The 13,901-nt window shown below is 44.0% G+C and overlaps 1 non-coding gene across 1 annotated transcript; it reads left to right on the forward strand.

Moving 5' to 3' along the window:
• The first annotated feature begins 7,550 nt into the window (after window positions 1-7,550).
• Window positions 7,551-7,632, forward strand: TRNAS-GCU (transfer RNA serine (anticodon GCU)). The gene has a single exon. It is a non-coding gene; the product is annotated as a tRNA-Ser (tRNA).
• The last annotated feature ends 6,269 nt before the right edge of the window (window positions 7,633-13,901 follow it).

Raw genomic sequence — 13,901 nt, forward strand, 5'->3', positions numbered from 1 at the left:
TAATGGAGATTTGGGTTGCTGCGACTGACACAAAGGATAAAAAAAAATTAGAAATAATTTTTTTTTGATCCAAAAAAATAATAATAAATAAATACCCTAATCAGGTTGATCACAGTAATATGCTGTGATCAGCACTGAAAGGGTTAAATAAAATATAAATTTTAAAACTTTAAAAAAAAAATGTAAACTTTCTTTTTCCACAGGAGCTGCAAAAACCACGATCTCTCTGCCTCTCTCTCTCAGATCGAAGTGAGGTGAGGAGAGGGGCAGAGACAATGTGTCAGCCAGTGATCTGAGATCATTGGCTGACACATACTAACAGTGATCACAGTGACTGGCTGTCACTGTGATCACCTCCTACAGATCGCGGTAATTGGCCACAGGGGGATGCCTGGGAGGTACATGCTTGCCCCCCACCGCGATCTGTAGGGGGCTAATGGCTGCAGTTACATGTGTCAGCCAATGGGCTGACACATAGTAACACTGATCGCACTGACAGGCTATGGCAGCCTGTCAGTGTGATCAGACTGCAGCCTGACAGTTCAGATCGCGGTCACTGACCCCAGGGGGGCTGCCTGGGGGGCCAGGCATGTCCCCCGACCGCGATCTGCTGCAGAAGAATGCGGCCGGCTCCATGTGTCAGCCGATTTCAAATCGGCTGACACATGGTAAATACCGATCGCAGTGACAGCCTGTCACTGCGATCGGAAGCTGCAGACCGCGGTCCCCAGGCACAGGGGGGCTGCCTGGGGGGCCAGGCATGCCCCCCGACCGCGATCTGCAGCGGCCATGTTCCGCCGGCCACGTGGGGCTGAAGACCGCCCAGGACGTACTATGCCGTCCTGCGGCGTTTAGAGCCACCAAAATAAGGACGGCATAGTACGTCCTGCGGTCTTAAGGGGTTAATGGAGAGTCCAGGGAATTTTTACACCATAAATAGGGCACAGAGATTCATGGCAGTTCCACAAGTTGGAAATAAGCACCATTTTTCCCATTGATACCTATAGCATAACAATAATGCTTGTCTTAAAAACAACTAATTCAAACAAAAATTCACATTATTATCATCCCCAATCTGTAACTGTAAAAATAACGCAAATTAGAGCTCAAATCAAAATTCTTTTGATTAAGTCCAGAAAACAAGAGCACACCATGTCTTTTCTTCACCTCGGCAAAGAGAACCAATTTGCCCTGACACTTGACGGCAAAATCGACAGGAAAAAAGCACACATTTTTCCCCCCGATGTGTAGTGCATAACACTAAGGCTTGTCTTAAAAACAACTAACACAAACAAAAATTCACATTATTATTATCCCCAATCTGTAACTGTAAAAATAACACAAATTAGAGCTCAAATCAAAATACTTTAGATTAAATCCGGAAAACAATAGCACACCTTTTCTTTTCACACTTGAAGGCAAAATGGAAAGGGAACTTTTACACCTTACATATGCCAAGAGACGCACTCATGCCTTTTCCTCACCTCGTCAAAGAGAACCATTTTGCCCTGACACTTGACAGCAAAATCAACAGGGAAAAAGCACCCCCCCCCCTGCCCCCCGATATGCACAGCATAACACTAAGGCTTGTCTTAAAAACAACTAACACAAGCAAAAATTCCCATGATTAGCATCCCCAATCTGTAACCGAAGAACTAACACAAACCAGGACGCAAAACACAATTATTTATGATTCATTGAGAAAATGATAGGAGACCTATTCTAGACACACTTGTAGGCAAAATTGACAGGGAATTCATTTATTCCATGCTAGGTAAGGAGAACTAAGTATACATATCCAGCATTGGAGTGCATCAAGTTTAGCAAAGTTTTCAACATCCTTGGTTAATGTATCATTTACTACAACTCTTATTTCTAGGAGCTTATTGATATGATCCATAAAAATCATTCAAAATGATCATTGTAATTTCTGCTCTTCTTTCAAGTTTTAGATTTGTAAAATTTGAATATTAGCCATTTGCTGAGTTGGTCGATACGGCCACCGTGCACTTCACCGACTGCGTCTAACAGCTTGCGTGCGCCACCGTCAGACGAGGTGGCCGAGTGGTTAAGGCGATGGACTGCTAATCCATTGTGCTCTGCACGCATGGATTCGAATCCCATCTTCGTCGACTTTTCTACAAAACTCTGTTCCTCAGAGAACTTTGTAAACTCACGTTACTGTCTGTGTTAGTCAACTGTCATTTATTTGCAAGTATATTTTAATGGAGGGTCCAGGGAATTTTTACACCATAAATAGGCACAGAGTCGCATTCATGGCAGTTCCACAAGTTGGAAATAAGCACCATTTTTCCCATTGATACCTATAGCATAACAATAATGCGTGTCTTAAAAACAACTTATTCAAACAAAAATTCACATTATTATCATCCCCAATCTGTAACTGTAAAAATAACACAAATTAGAGCTCAAATCAAAATTATTTTGATTAAGTCCAGTAAACAAGAGCACACCATGTATTTTCCTCACCTCAGCAAAGAGAACCAATTTGCCCTGACACTTGACGGCAAAATCGACAGGAAAAAAGCACACATTTTTTCCCCCGATGTGTAGTGCCTAACACTAAGGCTTGTCTTGAAAACAACTAACACAAACAAAAATTCACATTATTATCATCCCCAATCTGTAACTGTAAAAATAACACAAATTAGAGCTCAAATCAAAATACTTTAGATTAAATCCGGAAAACAATAGCACACCTTTTCTTTTCACACTTGAAGGCAAAATGGAAAGGGAACTTTTACACCTTACATATGCCAAGAGACGCACTCATGCCTTTTCTTCACCTCGTCGAAGAGAACCATTTTGCCCTGACACTTGACAGCAAAATCAACAGGGAAAAAGCACCCTCCCCCCTGCCCCCCGATATGCACAGCATAACACTAAGGCTTGTCTTAAAAACAACTAACACAAGCAAAAATTCCCATGATTAGCATCCCCAATCTGTAACCGAAGAACTAACACAAACCAGGACGCAAAACACAATTATTCATGATTCATTGAGAAAATGATAGGAGACCTATTCTAGACACACTTGTAGGCAAAATTGACAGGGAATTCATTTATTCCATGCTAGGTAAGGAGAACTAAGTATACATATCCAGCATTGGAGTGCATCAAGTTTAGCAAAGTTTTCAACATCCTTGGTTAATGTATCATTTACTACATCTCTTATTTATTTCTAGGAGTTTATTGATATGATCCATAAAAATCATTCAAAATGATCATTGTAATTTCTGTTCTTCTTTCAAGTTTTAGATTTGTAAAATTTGAATATTAGCCTTTTGCTGAGTTGGTCGATACGGCCACCGTGCACTTCACCGACTGTGTCTAACAGCTTGGGTGCACCACTGTCAGACGAGGTGGCCGAGAGATTAAGGTGATGGACTGCTAATCCAGTGTGCTCTGCACGCATGGGTTTCGAATCCCATCTTTGTCAACTTTTCTTCAAAACTCTGTTCCTCAGAGACCTTTGTAAACTCACGTTACTGTCTGTGTTAGTCAACTGTCATTTATTTGCAAGGATATTTTAATGGAGGGTCCAGGGAATTTTTACACCATAAATAGGCACAGAGTCGCATTCATGGCAGTTCCACAAGTTGGAAGTAAGGACCATTTTCCCATTGATACCTATAGCATAACAATAATGCTTGTCTTAAAAACAACTTATTCAAACAAAAATTCACATTATTATCATCCCCAATCTGTAACTGTAAAAACAACGCAAATTAGAGCTCAAATCAAAATTCTTTTGATTAAGTCCAGAAAACAAGAGCACACCATGTCTTTTCCTCACCTCAGCAAAGAGAACCAATTTGCCCTGACACTTGATGGCAAAATCGACAGCAAAAAAAAGCACACATTTTTCCCCCCGATGTGTAGTGCCTAACACTAAGGCTTGTCTTAAAAACAACTAACACAAACAAAAATTCACATTATTATTATCCCCAATCTGTAACTGTAAAAATAACACAAATTAGAGCTCAAATCAAAATACTTTAGATTAAATCCGGAAAACAATAGCACACCTTTTCTTTTCACACTTGAAGGCAAAATGGAAAGGGAACTTTTACACCTTACATATGCCAAGAGACGCACTCATGCCTTTTCCTCACCTCGTCAAAGAGAACCATTTTGCCCTGACACTTGACAGCAAAATCAACAGGGAAAAAGCACCCTCCCCCCTGCCCCCCGATATGCACAGCATAACACTAAGGCTTGTCTTAAAAACAACTAACACAAGCAAAAATTCCCATGATTAGCATCCCCAATCTGTAACCGAAGAACTAACACAAACCAGGACGCAAAACACAATTATTTATGATTCATTGAGAAAATGATAGGAGACCTATTCTAGACACACTTGTAGGCAAAATTGACAGGGAATTCATTTATTCCATGCTAGGTAAGGAGAACTAAGTATACATATCCAGCATTGGAGTGCATCAAGTTTAGCAAAGTTTTCAACATCCTTGGTTAATGTATCATTTACTACAACTCTTATTTCTAGGAGCTTATTGATATGATCCATAAAAATCATTCAAAATGATCATTGTAATTTCTGCTCTTCTTTCAAGTTTTAGATTTGTAAAATTTGAATATTAGCCATTTGCTGAGTTGGTCGATACGGCCACCGTGCACTTCACCGACTGCGTCTAACAGCTTGCGTGCGCCACCGTCAGACGAGGTGGCCGAGTGGTTAAGGCGATGGACTGCTAATCCATTGTGCTCTGCACGCATGGATTCGAATCCCATCTTCGTCGACTTTTCTACAAAACTCTGTTCCTCAGAGAACTTTGTAAACTCACGTTACTGTCTGTGTTAGTCAACTGTCATTTATTTGCAAGTATATTTTAATGGAGGGTCCAGGGAATTTTTACACCATAAATAGGCACAGAGTCGCATTCATGGCAGTTCCACAAGTTGGAAATAAGCACCATTTTTCCCATTGATACCTATAGCATAACAATAATGCGTGTCTTAAAAACAACTTATTCAAACAAAAATTCACATTATTATCATCCCCAATCTGTAACTGTAAAAATAACACAAATTAGAGCTCAAATCAAAATTATTTTGATTAAGTCCAGTAAACAAGAGCACACCATGTATTTTCCTCACCTCAGCAAAGAGAACCAATTTGCCCTGACACTTGACGGCAAAATCGACAGGAAAAAAGCACACATTTTTTCCCCCGATGTGTAGTGCCTAACACTAAGGCTTGTCTTGAAAACAACTAACACAAACAAAAATTCACATTATTATCATCCCCAATCTGTAACTGTAAAAATAACACAAATTAGAGCTCAAATCAAAATACTTTAGATTAAATCCGGAAAACAATAGCACACCTTTTCTTTTCACACTTGAAGGCAAAATGGAAAGGGAACTTTTACACCTTACATATGCCAAGAGACGCACTCATGCCTTTTCTTCACCTCGTCGAAGAGAACCATTTTGCCCTGACACTTGACAGCAAAATCAACAGGGAAAAAGCACCCTCCCCCCTGCCCCCCGATATGCACAGCATAACACTAAGGCTTGTCTTAAAAACAACTAACACAAGCAAAAATTCCCATGATTAGCATCCCCAATCTGTAACCGAAGAACTAACACAAACCAGGACGCAAAACACAATTATTCATGATTCATTGAGAAAATGATAGGAGACCTATTCTAGACACACTTGTAGGCAAAATTGACAGGGAATTCATTTATTCCATGCTAGGTAAGGAGAACTAAGTATACATATCCAGCATTGGAGTGCATCAAGTTTAGCAAAGTTTTCAACATCCTTGGTTAATGTATCACTTACTACATCTCTTATTTATTTCTAGGAGTTTATTGATATGATCCATAAAAATCATTCAAAATGATCATTGTAATTTCTGTTCTTCTTTCAAGTTTTAGATTTGTAAAATTTGAATATTAGCCTTTTGCTGAGTTGGTCGATACGGCCACCGTGCACTTCACCGACTGTGTCTAACAGCTTGGGTGCACCACTGTCAGACGAGGTGGCCGAGAGATTAAGGTGATGGACTGCTAATCCAGTGTGCTCTGCACGCATGGGTTTCGAATCCCATCTTTGTCAACTTTTCTTCAAAACTCTGTTCCTCAGAGACCTTTGTAAACTCACGTTACTGTCTGTGTTAGTCAACTGTCATTTATTTGCAAGGATATTTTAATGGAGGGTCCAGGGAATTTTTACACCATAAATAGGCACAGAGTCGCATTCATGGCAGTTCCACAAGTTGGAAGTAAGGACCATTTTCCCATTGATACCTATAGCATAACAATAATGCTTGTCTTAAAAACAACTTATTCAAACAAAAATTCACATTATTATCATCCCCAATCTGTAACTGTAAAAACAACGCAAATTAGAGCTCAAATCAAAATTATTTTGATTAAGTCCAGAAAACAAGAGCACACCATGTCTTTTCCTCACCTCAGCAAAGAGAACCAATTTGCCCTGACACTTGATGGCAAAATCGACAGGAAAAAAGCACATATTTTTTCCCCCGATGTGTAGTGCCTAACACTAAGGCTTGTCTTAAAAACAACTAACACAAACAAAAATTCACATTATTATCATCCCCAATCTGTAACTGTAAAAATAACACAAATTAGAGCTCAAATCAAAATACTTTAGATTAAATCCGGAAAACAATAGCACACCTTTTCTTTTCACACTTGAAGGCAAAATGGAAAGGGAACTTTTACACCTTGCATATGCCAAGAGACGCACTCATGCCTTTTCCTCACCTCGTCAAAGAGAACCATTTTGCCCTGACACTTGACAGCAAAATCAACAGGGAAAAAGCACCCTCCCCCCTGCCCCCCGATATGCACAGCATAACACTAAGGCTTGTCTTAAAAACAACTAACACAAGCAAAAATTCCCATGATTAGCATCCCCAATCTGTAACCGAAGAACTAACACAAACCAGGACGCAAAACACAATTATTTATGATTCATTGAGAAAATGATAGGAGACCTATTCTAGACACACTTGTAGGCAAAATTGACAGGGAATTAATTTATTCCATGCTAGGTAAGGAGAACTAAGTATACATATCCAGCATTGGAGTGCATCAAGTTTAGCAAAGTTTTCAACATCCTTGGTTAATGTATCATTTACTACATCTCTTATTTATTTCTAGGAGTTTATTGATATAATCCATAAAAATCATTCAAAATGATCATTGTAATTTCTGCTCTTCTTTCAAGTTTTAGATTTGTAAAATTTGAATATTTGCCTTTTGCTGAGTTGGTCGATATGGCCACCGTGCACTTCACCGACTGCGTCTAACAGCTTGCGTGCGCCACCATCAGACGAGGTGGCCGAGTGGTTAAGGCGATGGACTGCTAATCCGTTGTGCTCTGCACGCATGGGTTCGAATCCCATCTTCGTCGACTTTTCTACAAAACTCTGTTCCTCAGAGACCTTTGTAAACTCATGTTACGGTCGATACGGCCACCGTGCACTTCACCGACTGCGTCTAACAGCTTGCTTGTGCCACCATCAGACAAGGTGGCCGAGTGGTTAAGGCGATGGACTGCTAATCCATTGTGCTTTGCACGCATGGGTTCGAATCCCATCTTCGTCGACTTTTCTACAAAACTCTGTTCCTCAGAGACCTTTGTAAACTCACGTTACTGTCTGTGTTAGTCAACTGTCATTTATTTGCAAGGAAATTTTTTTTTTTTTTTTACAATTTGACAATTTTTATTTTGTCGGCAAATGCAGTGTATGGGGTACAAAAAGAAAAAAGGTGGGAGGGGTGAACATTCCAACCATAGACAGGTCGAACAAACGTCCGCCAGCATACTTTTCATTATTGACATTATTTACAATGCGTATTGTAGACGGGGGTGGGGGTACAGAAAGAAAATCTGGTTAAGGGATGGGGTTTGGGTCAATTGTACATGCCATTCTCTTGGATAGTTGCCCTGTTTTACAGACCCTTTGTACATGGGATCTGCCCCCTATGTGGACGCTGTCCGTCCAGGTGAGTTATTGCAATCTATATTTATTTACCCAATGTTGTACACCATTTGGAGACGCTTATTCTACTGTCCCCGGAAGGAAATTGGCCTCGGTTAGAGCCCGAAGCGGGTGTGGGGGGGGGGGGGGGGGAGAGGGAAGGTAAACTGGGGTCTTGTTTAATTATCCTGTGTTATTGATCTGCTCTGCTTAACCTCTGGCTTTTTGTCGTCAAGCCTTGCTGTGCAGTCACACCCCGTGCGTCCCTGCTCGCCTTGCAAGTGTTGTAATGCTTACGTCTCTGCCTTGAGCTCACCCAGTCTCTTGTGTGTGGAACATGTTGAGCCCTCTACTTGTCCATGTGTATCTGCAGCTGGCCCTGAGGGTGCTGTTTGACTGTTTATATATGCTTCCCATTTGGATTTAGCTACTTCTGTCGTGTGGTTTGTCTTAATGTGTTTGCTGGCCATGCTTTCGTATTCCCAGTTCAGTGAGATCTGGTTCAGTAGGTCTTGTTTAAGTGGTGCATGTGTTTGCTTCCAGTTTCTGGCCACCAGTGTTACTGCCGCTATGAGTATATGGAATATCAGCTGTCTCTCCGGTTTATGCCAGAGGTTGAGGTGTAGGAATAGGATGCCTTGTTCCGGTGTTAAGTGGTATGGTTGGCCTAACGTGTTTGCCACTATGCCTTCTACCATCAACCAGTAGGGGGTCAGGATTGGGCATGTCCACCAAATATGATACATCGTCCCTCGGTTACCGCAGCCCCTCCAGCAATCTCCCTGGACTCCCGGGAACATCTTTGCTAGCTTGTCCGGTACCATGTACCACCTGTATAAGAGTTTTCTCATGGTTTCTAAGTGTGCTGCACAAGTGGTGTGCCCCTTATGTGCCTGAAACGCTTGATTCCAGTCGTGTTTCGTGAAGGTGCTGCCTATGTCTGACTGCCATGCCAATTTAAAGTCAGCCTGTTCTTCCGTGTCTACACACGTTAAAAGGGTGTATATTCGGGATATTGTTTTGTTGGGTATTTTGTCCGCCAGGCAGAGCTGTTCCAGGGTGGTTATGTTTGGTGTGACTGGGTTCTCGACCCTCAGGTGTGTGGATACGAAGGATTTTAGCTGGAGGTATGGGAATATTTGTTTGGCTGAGAGAGAGTGTCTGGCTTGTATTACAGGGAATGGCAGTATTTTGTCTCCCTTGCATATCTGTTTAAGGTGAATACATTTTCCCTCCACCCACGGGGTGTGATCGAATGTCTGGATGCTCGCCGAGACATTCGCCATAGTCATGTTTCCCAGGGACGGCCCAACTGCCCCCAGCGAGGTTCTAACCCTCTCCCACATCTTGAGCATCACCACCGTGGGTGGTAACATGTCTGCATATTTGGGGCGTGTTGAGCGTGGCATCCGTGGGAGGTGGTGTAGCCCTTGTCTGCAAGCCCAGTGTGCTTCTATATGTACCCACTGTGGGGGATCTTCCACCGAACTGGCCGCTGCTAAGGCCGCCAGCAGAGTGGCTTTATAGTAGTTTTTGACGTTAGGCAGTCCTAGCCCCCCGTCCTTAATCGGCTTTTGCAGAAGTCTGGTGGCTACCCGCACCTTGCGGTTTGCCCATACGAATTGAACCAAAAGTTTTTGGATATTTGTTAGGTATTGTTTAGGCAGGTGAATGGGGATCGTACGTAGTAGGTACTGGAGTTTGGGGAGTAATGTCATTTTGATGGCCGCCATCCTGCCCAGCCATGAAAGATATTTTCCCTCCCATGATTGTAGTGTGTTTGTAAATGTCCCAATTAGTTTGGCAAAATTTAGTTTGAATAAGCGGGGGGGATTGGGGGGTATAAGTACTCCGAGAAATGTAATATGATCTGATCGCCAATCGAACGTGAAAGTTTTACTTAGGTGGGCCAGGTGATTTTGTTGGATTTGTATGCCCATTGCTTGGGATTTGGTGATGTTCAATTTGTAATATGAGTTGAGGCCGTATTCCTTAATAGTTTCCATGAGGTTTGGAAGTGAAATTTGGGGCTGGGTCAGCGTCAGCAGGACATCGTCCGCAAATAGGTTGATTTTGTATTCCTTGTCCCCGATTAGCACTCCATGTATGGAGCGATGCGCTCTGATCATTTCTGCCAGTGGCTCTAGGGCCAGTACATAAAGCAGCGGGGAGAGTGGGCAGCCCTGCCTTGTGCCATTCGTAATGTTAAACGGGTCCGAGGTGAAGCCCGCTGTAATTACCTGCGCCGTCGGCTCGCTGTACAGTGCCCCGACCGCCGAGCGGAAGGTCTCCGGCATCCCGAATTTTCGGAGCACCGCTTCTAGAAACCTCCAGCCCAGGCGGTCGAAGGCCTTCTCTGCATCCAGCGAGAGGACCACACATTTAGATTGTTGTTTGTGCACGCTGTAAATAATGTCCAGAACCTTTCTCGTGTTGTCCCCCCCCTGGCGGCCCTTCACAAACCCGACTTGGTCATTTTTGATTACTTGTGGGAGTATGTCTCCTAGTCTGGTGGCGTATATTTTTGCAAAAAGTTTTGTGTCTGTGTTCAGCAATGAGATAGGGCGAAAGTTTTGCGGGTGGGTAGGTGGTTTGCCTGGCTTAGGCAGTGTGATAATGTGTGCCTTTAAGGCTTCCTGGGGCAGCATCCGTCTCTCTACTGCTTCGTTGAAGGCATTCGCGAGATGTGGGGCTAGGGTTAGTTGGAAACGTTTGTAGTAGTTGTTCGCAAACCCGTCTGGGCCTGGGGCTTTGTCAGCTGGCATGGAGGCGATGGCCTTCAATACCTCCGTCACTGTGATCGGTGTAGATAGTTGCTCTTGTTGAGTGAGAGTGAGTGTTGGCAGGGTTACTTTGTCTAAAAAGGTAGAAATCTTGGAGTCTTGTGGTTGGGGCGTGTTAGGGTCGTTTTTTAAGTTGTATAGGCCTTCGTAGTATTTGGCGAACACGTTGCTGATGTCTTTTGGCGCTACTATTTTTTGTCCATTTGGAGATACCATGTACGCTATTTTTTGGGCTGCTAGTTGTGTTTTGAGCCTTAGGGCCAGCAATTTACTCGCTTTGTTGCCTTGCATGTAGCTTTGCGCTTTAAGTTTTTTCAAGTGGTATCCCACCTGGTCTAGGGATATTTGATGTATGCGCTTTGTGAGTTGCATGATTTGGTCCCGCAATTCTCGTGTGGGTGTAAGTTGGTTTTGTGTCGTGGCTCTCTGGAGGTCTGTTTGGCATGTTAGGAGTTGGGATCGAGATTGTTTTTTGAGATACGAAGCGCGTCTAATCAGTTGGCCTCTAATTACTGATTTATGAGCTTGCCATAGTGTGTTGCGTGTGGTGTCTGTAGTGTCGTTGTCGTGGAAGTAGTGTATAAGTTCCTTATTTATTTCTTCGGTGAATTTGTTGTCTGCCAGTAGGGCAGTGTTAAGGCGCCACGGGCTCCTGTGTGTTGGGTCATATAGGTTCTTGAGTGTCAGCTCAACTGGGGCGTGATCAGACCACTCGATCTGGCCTATTGTGCATTGGGCCACCTGATTCATCCCCGCCCCATGTATGAGGTATCCGTCGATGCGGTGGTAGGTGTTGTGTACGGAAGAGAAGAACGTGTATCCCCTTTCCCCGACATGTGTGGCTCTCCATACATCATAATAATGGGAGTCGTGCACAAGCTTTCGCAGTGCCCTACTCTGCTTCTTGAGTGGCATGGTGCGTGTCTTGGCTGGTGCTAGTGTCGTGTCTATTTTGGGGTCTAACACGTGATTAAAGTCCCCGCATATAATCGTGGTGCCTTGTTGTATGTCTTTCAGTTTTTGTATTATTTTATGCAGGAAATTGCGTTGGTTCGTATTCGGGGCGTATACATTTGCTATGGTGTATGTCATATCATTGAGTGTACCTACAATAATGGCATATCTACCTTCCAAGTCTATGTGCTGTGACGTCAGGGTGAAGGCTACATTTTTACTGATTAGTATGGAGGCGCCCTTGGTCCGGTTCGCCGCTGTAGCATGAAATTGGGTCGGGTAATCTCGCTGCAGTATGCTGGGGTGTGCACCTGTCATGAAGTGCGTCTCTTGGAGGCACAGTACATCCGCCTGCTTATGTTTTATCTCTTTGTACAAGCGGTGCCTTTTTACTGGGATGTTGAGTCCTCTAACGTTATGTGAGTAGGTCTTCACGGTGGTTGGTGTGCATGGAATTGTGTGTTTGTGCCTGTGTGTATACTACAGTTGGGGTGTCCCCTCTGTCCCAGTTCCAACGAACTCAGGGGGCTTCCCCATGTTACCTGGCGGTGTTGTATGTTGTGAGGAGGTCTGCGAGGGGTGCGTCGCTGGGTCATCTGGTTTACCCTTGGTGTGTGCTGGGCAGAGCAAGATCTGTTGATAGTAGACAGCGTTACATACATGAACATATACAAGTGAACATATAGCATAACAAAAATTAACAAACAATAACATGAAACCAATTTTGCCGGGTATCCTGCTATGCACCTGGGTGTGGTGCTTTGGGGGTGGGAGCAATTGGCTCCCGTCATGGCTACGGTTCTGCGGCCACGGCCAATGTTACCTTATTTTTAAGTGCGGTGACCTGTTCCCGGGTGGGTTGGTGTGGACGGCCTGTGGTGTGGACCGGTGGGGGGGTTGCCTTGTGCATTTTGATTTTGGCTCGGGTCAGTAAAGGTGGCCAACATTTTTTTTTTTTTTATTTATTTTTTTTTAATATATTACATTTCATTTAAATTTCTTTTTAGTACAAACTTTTCTCCCACTCGCTCTCCTGCATGGCCTGGTGACACGTGCTGTTTGGATGGCAAGGTGGGGTTGGGGGGATGGGCTGGGGCAAGTATCTCCTGCACCCAACATGGTCTACGTTAGCACGGGCCACAAATCCCTGATCTCAGGTACACTGCTCCCTGCATCCTCTCTCCTTCCAGGCCTACATAGCCAGGAGCAGCGGACGGAACGCCATCCCGCTCCTCCCTCCCTATCTCCCCCCCTCCCCTCACCCGCTATCAGCATCCCTTGCATATTGGTTGGCTATCATTATATAAGTCTACACGTCTAACACCATTACAGCCATGTTAAAATCATAAGCAAGATGAAGGCAATTATGTCACATTTGTCATACAAGCCTGGATGAGTTTTTCGCTCCCCGGCCGGTCTGCACAGCGCCGTCCCCTGGGGAGCCGCTTAGCGTTTTGTCTTCCTCCAAGTTGGAGGGAGTCTCTGAGTCTCTTTTGTCTTGTTCAGGACTTCAATTCCCCAGCTGCTGAGGGTTTTCTCTCCGTCTTCCGGCGTCGATAGGATGGTTGTTTTCCCGTTCCTCTGCACTACTAGCTTCACCGGGTACCCCCATCTGTAGGGGAGGTGGTGTTGGCGAAGTTGCGCGGTGACCTCTGCAAAATCTTTTCGGCGTCGAAGAGTGTATGCGGAGATGTCAGCGTAGATCGAGATACCGTGGTACATTGTCGGCAGGTCTGTTTTGCTCCTGGTTCTGTTTGCTCTCAGGATGTCCTCTTTTATGTGGAAGTAATGCATTTTCAATATAACATCTCTGGGTGTCTCTTGTGGCAGGAAGGAGGGTTTCGGCACTCTGTGGGCTCTATCCATCAGGAACATATCTTGGGGCACCGCCGGGGTCAGGGCTTTAAACAGGCCCACTAGGTATGCCATAAGGTCTGTCTGACTCACGGTTTCAGCAATGCCCCTGATGCGTAGGTTATTCCTCCTACCCCTGTCTTCCATATCTGCCATTTTCCCTTCCTGTGTTTCCAGTTTGTTCGTAAGGCCGTCTATTTTTGCCGCCATTGCATTATGTGCTTCTTCGTATTCCGCCATTTTGTTCTCTAGCGTGGCCGTTCTATCCTCCAGCTCAGTGATGTCGGTGCGCAGAGTCTGC

Source organism: Pelobates fuscus, chromosome 1 (assembly GCF_036172605.1).
Source record: "Pelobates fuscus isolate aPelFus1 chromosome 1, aPelFus1.pri, whole genome shotgun sequence".
Classification (NCBI taxonomy): domain Eukaryota; kingdom Metazoa; phylum Chordata; class Amphibia; order Anura; family Pelobatidae; genus Pelobates; species Pelobates fuscus.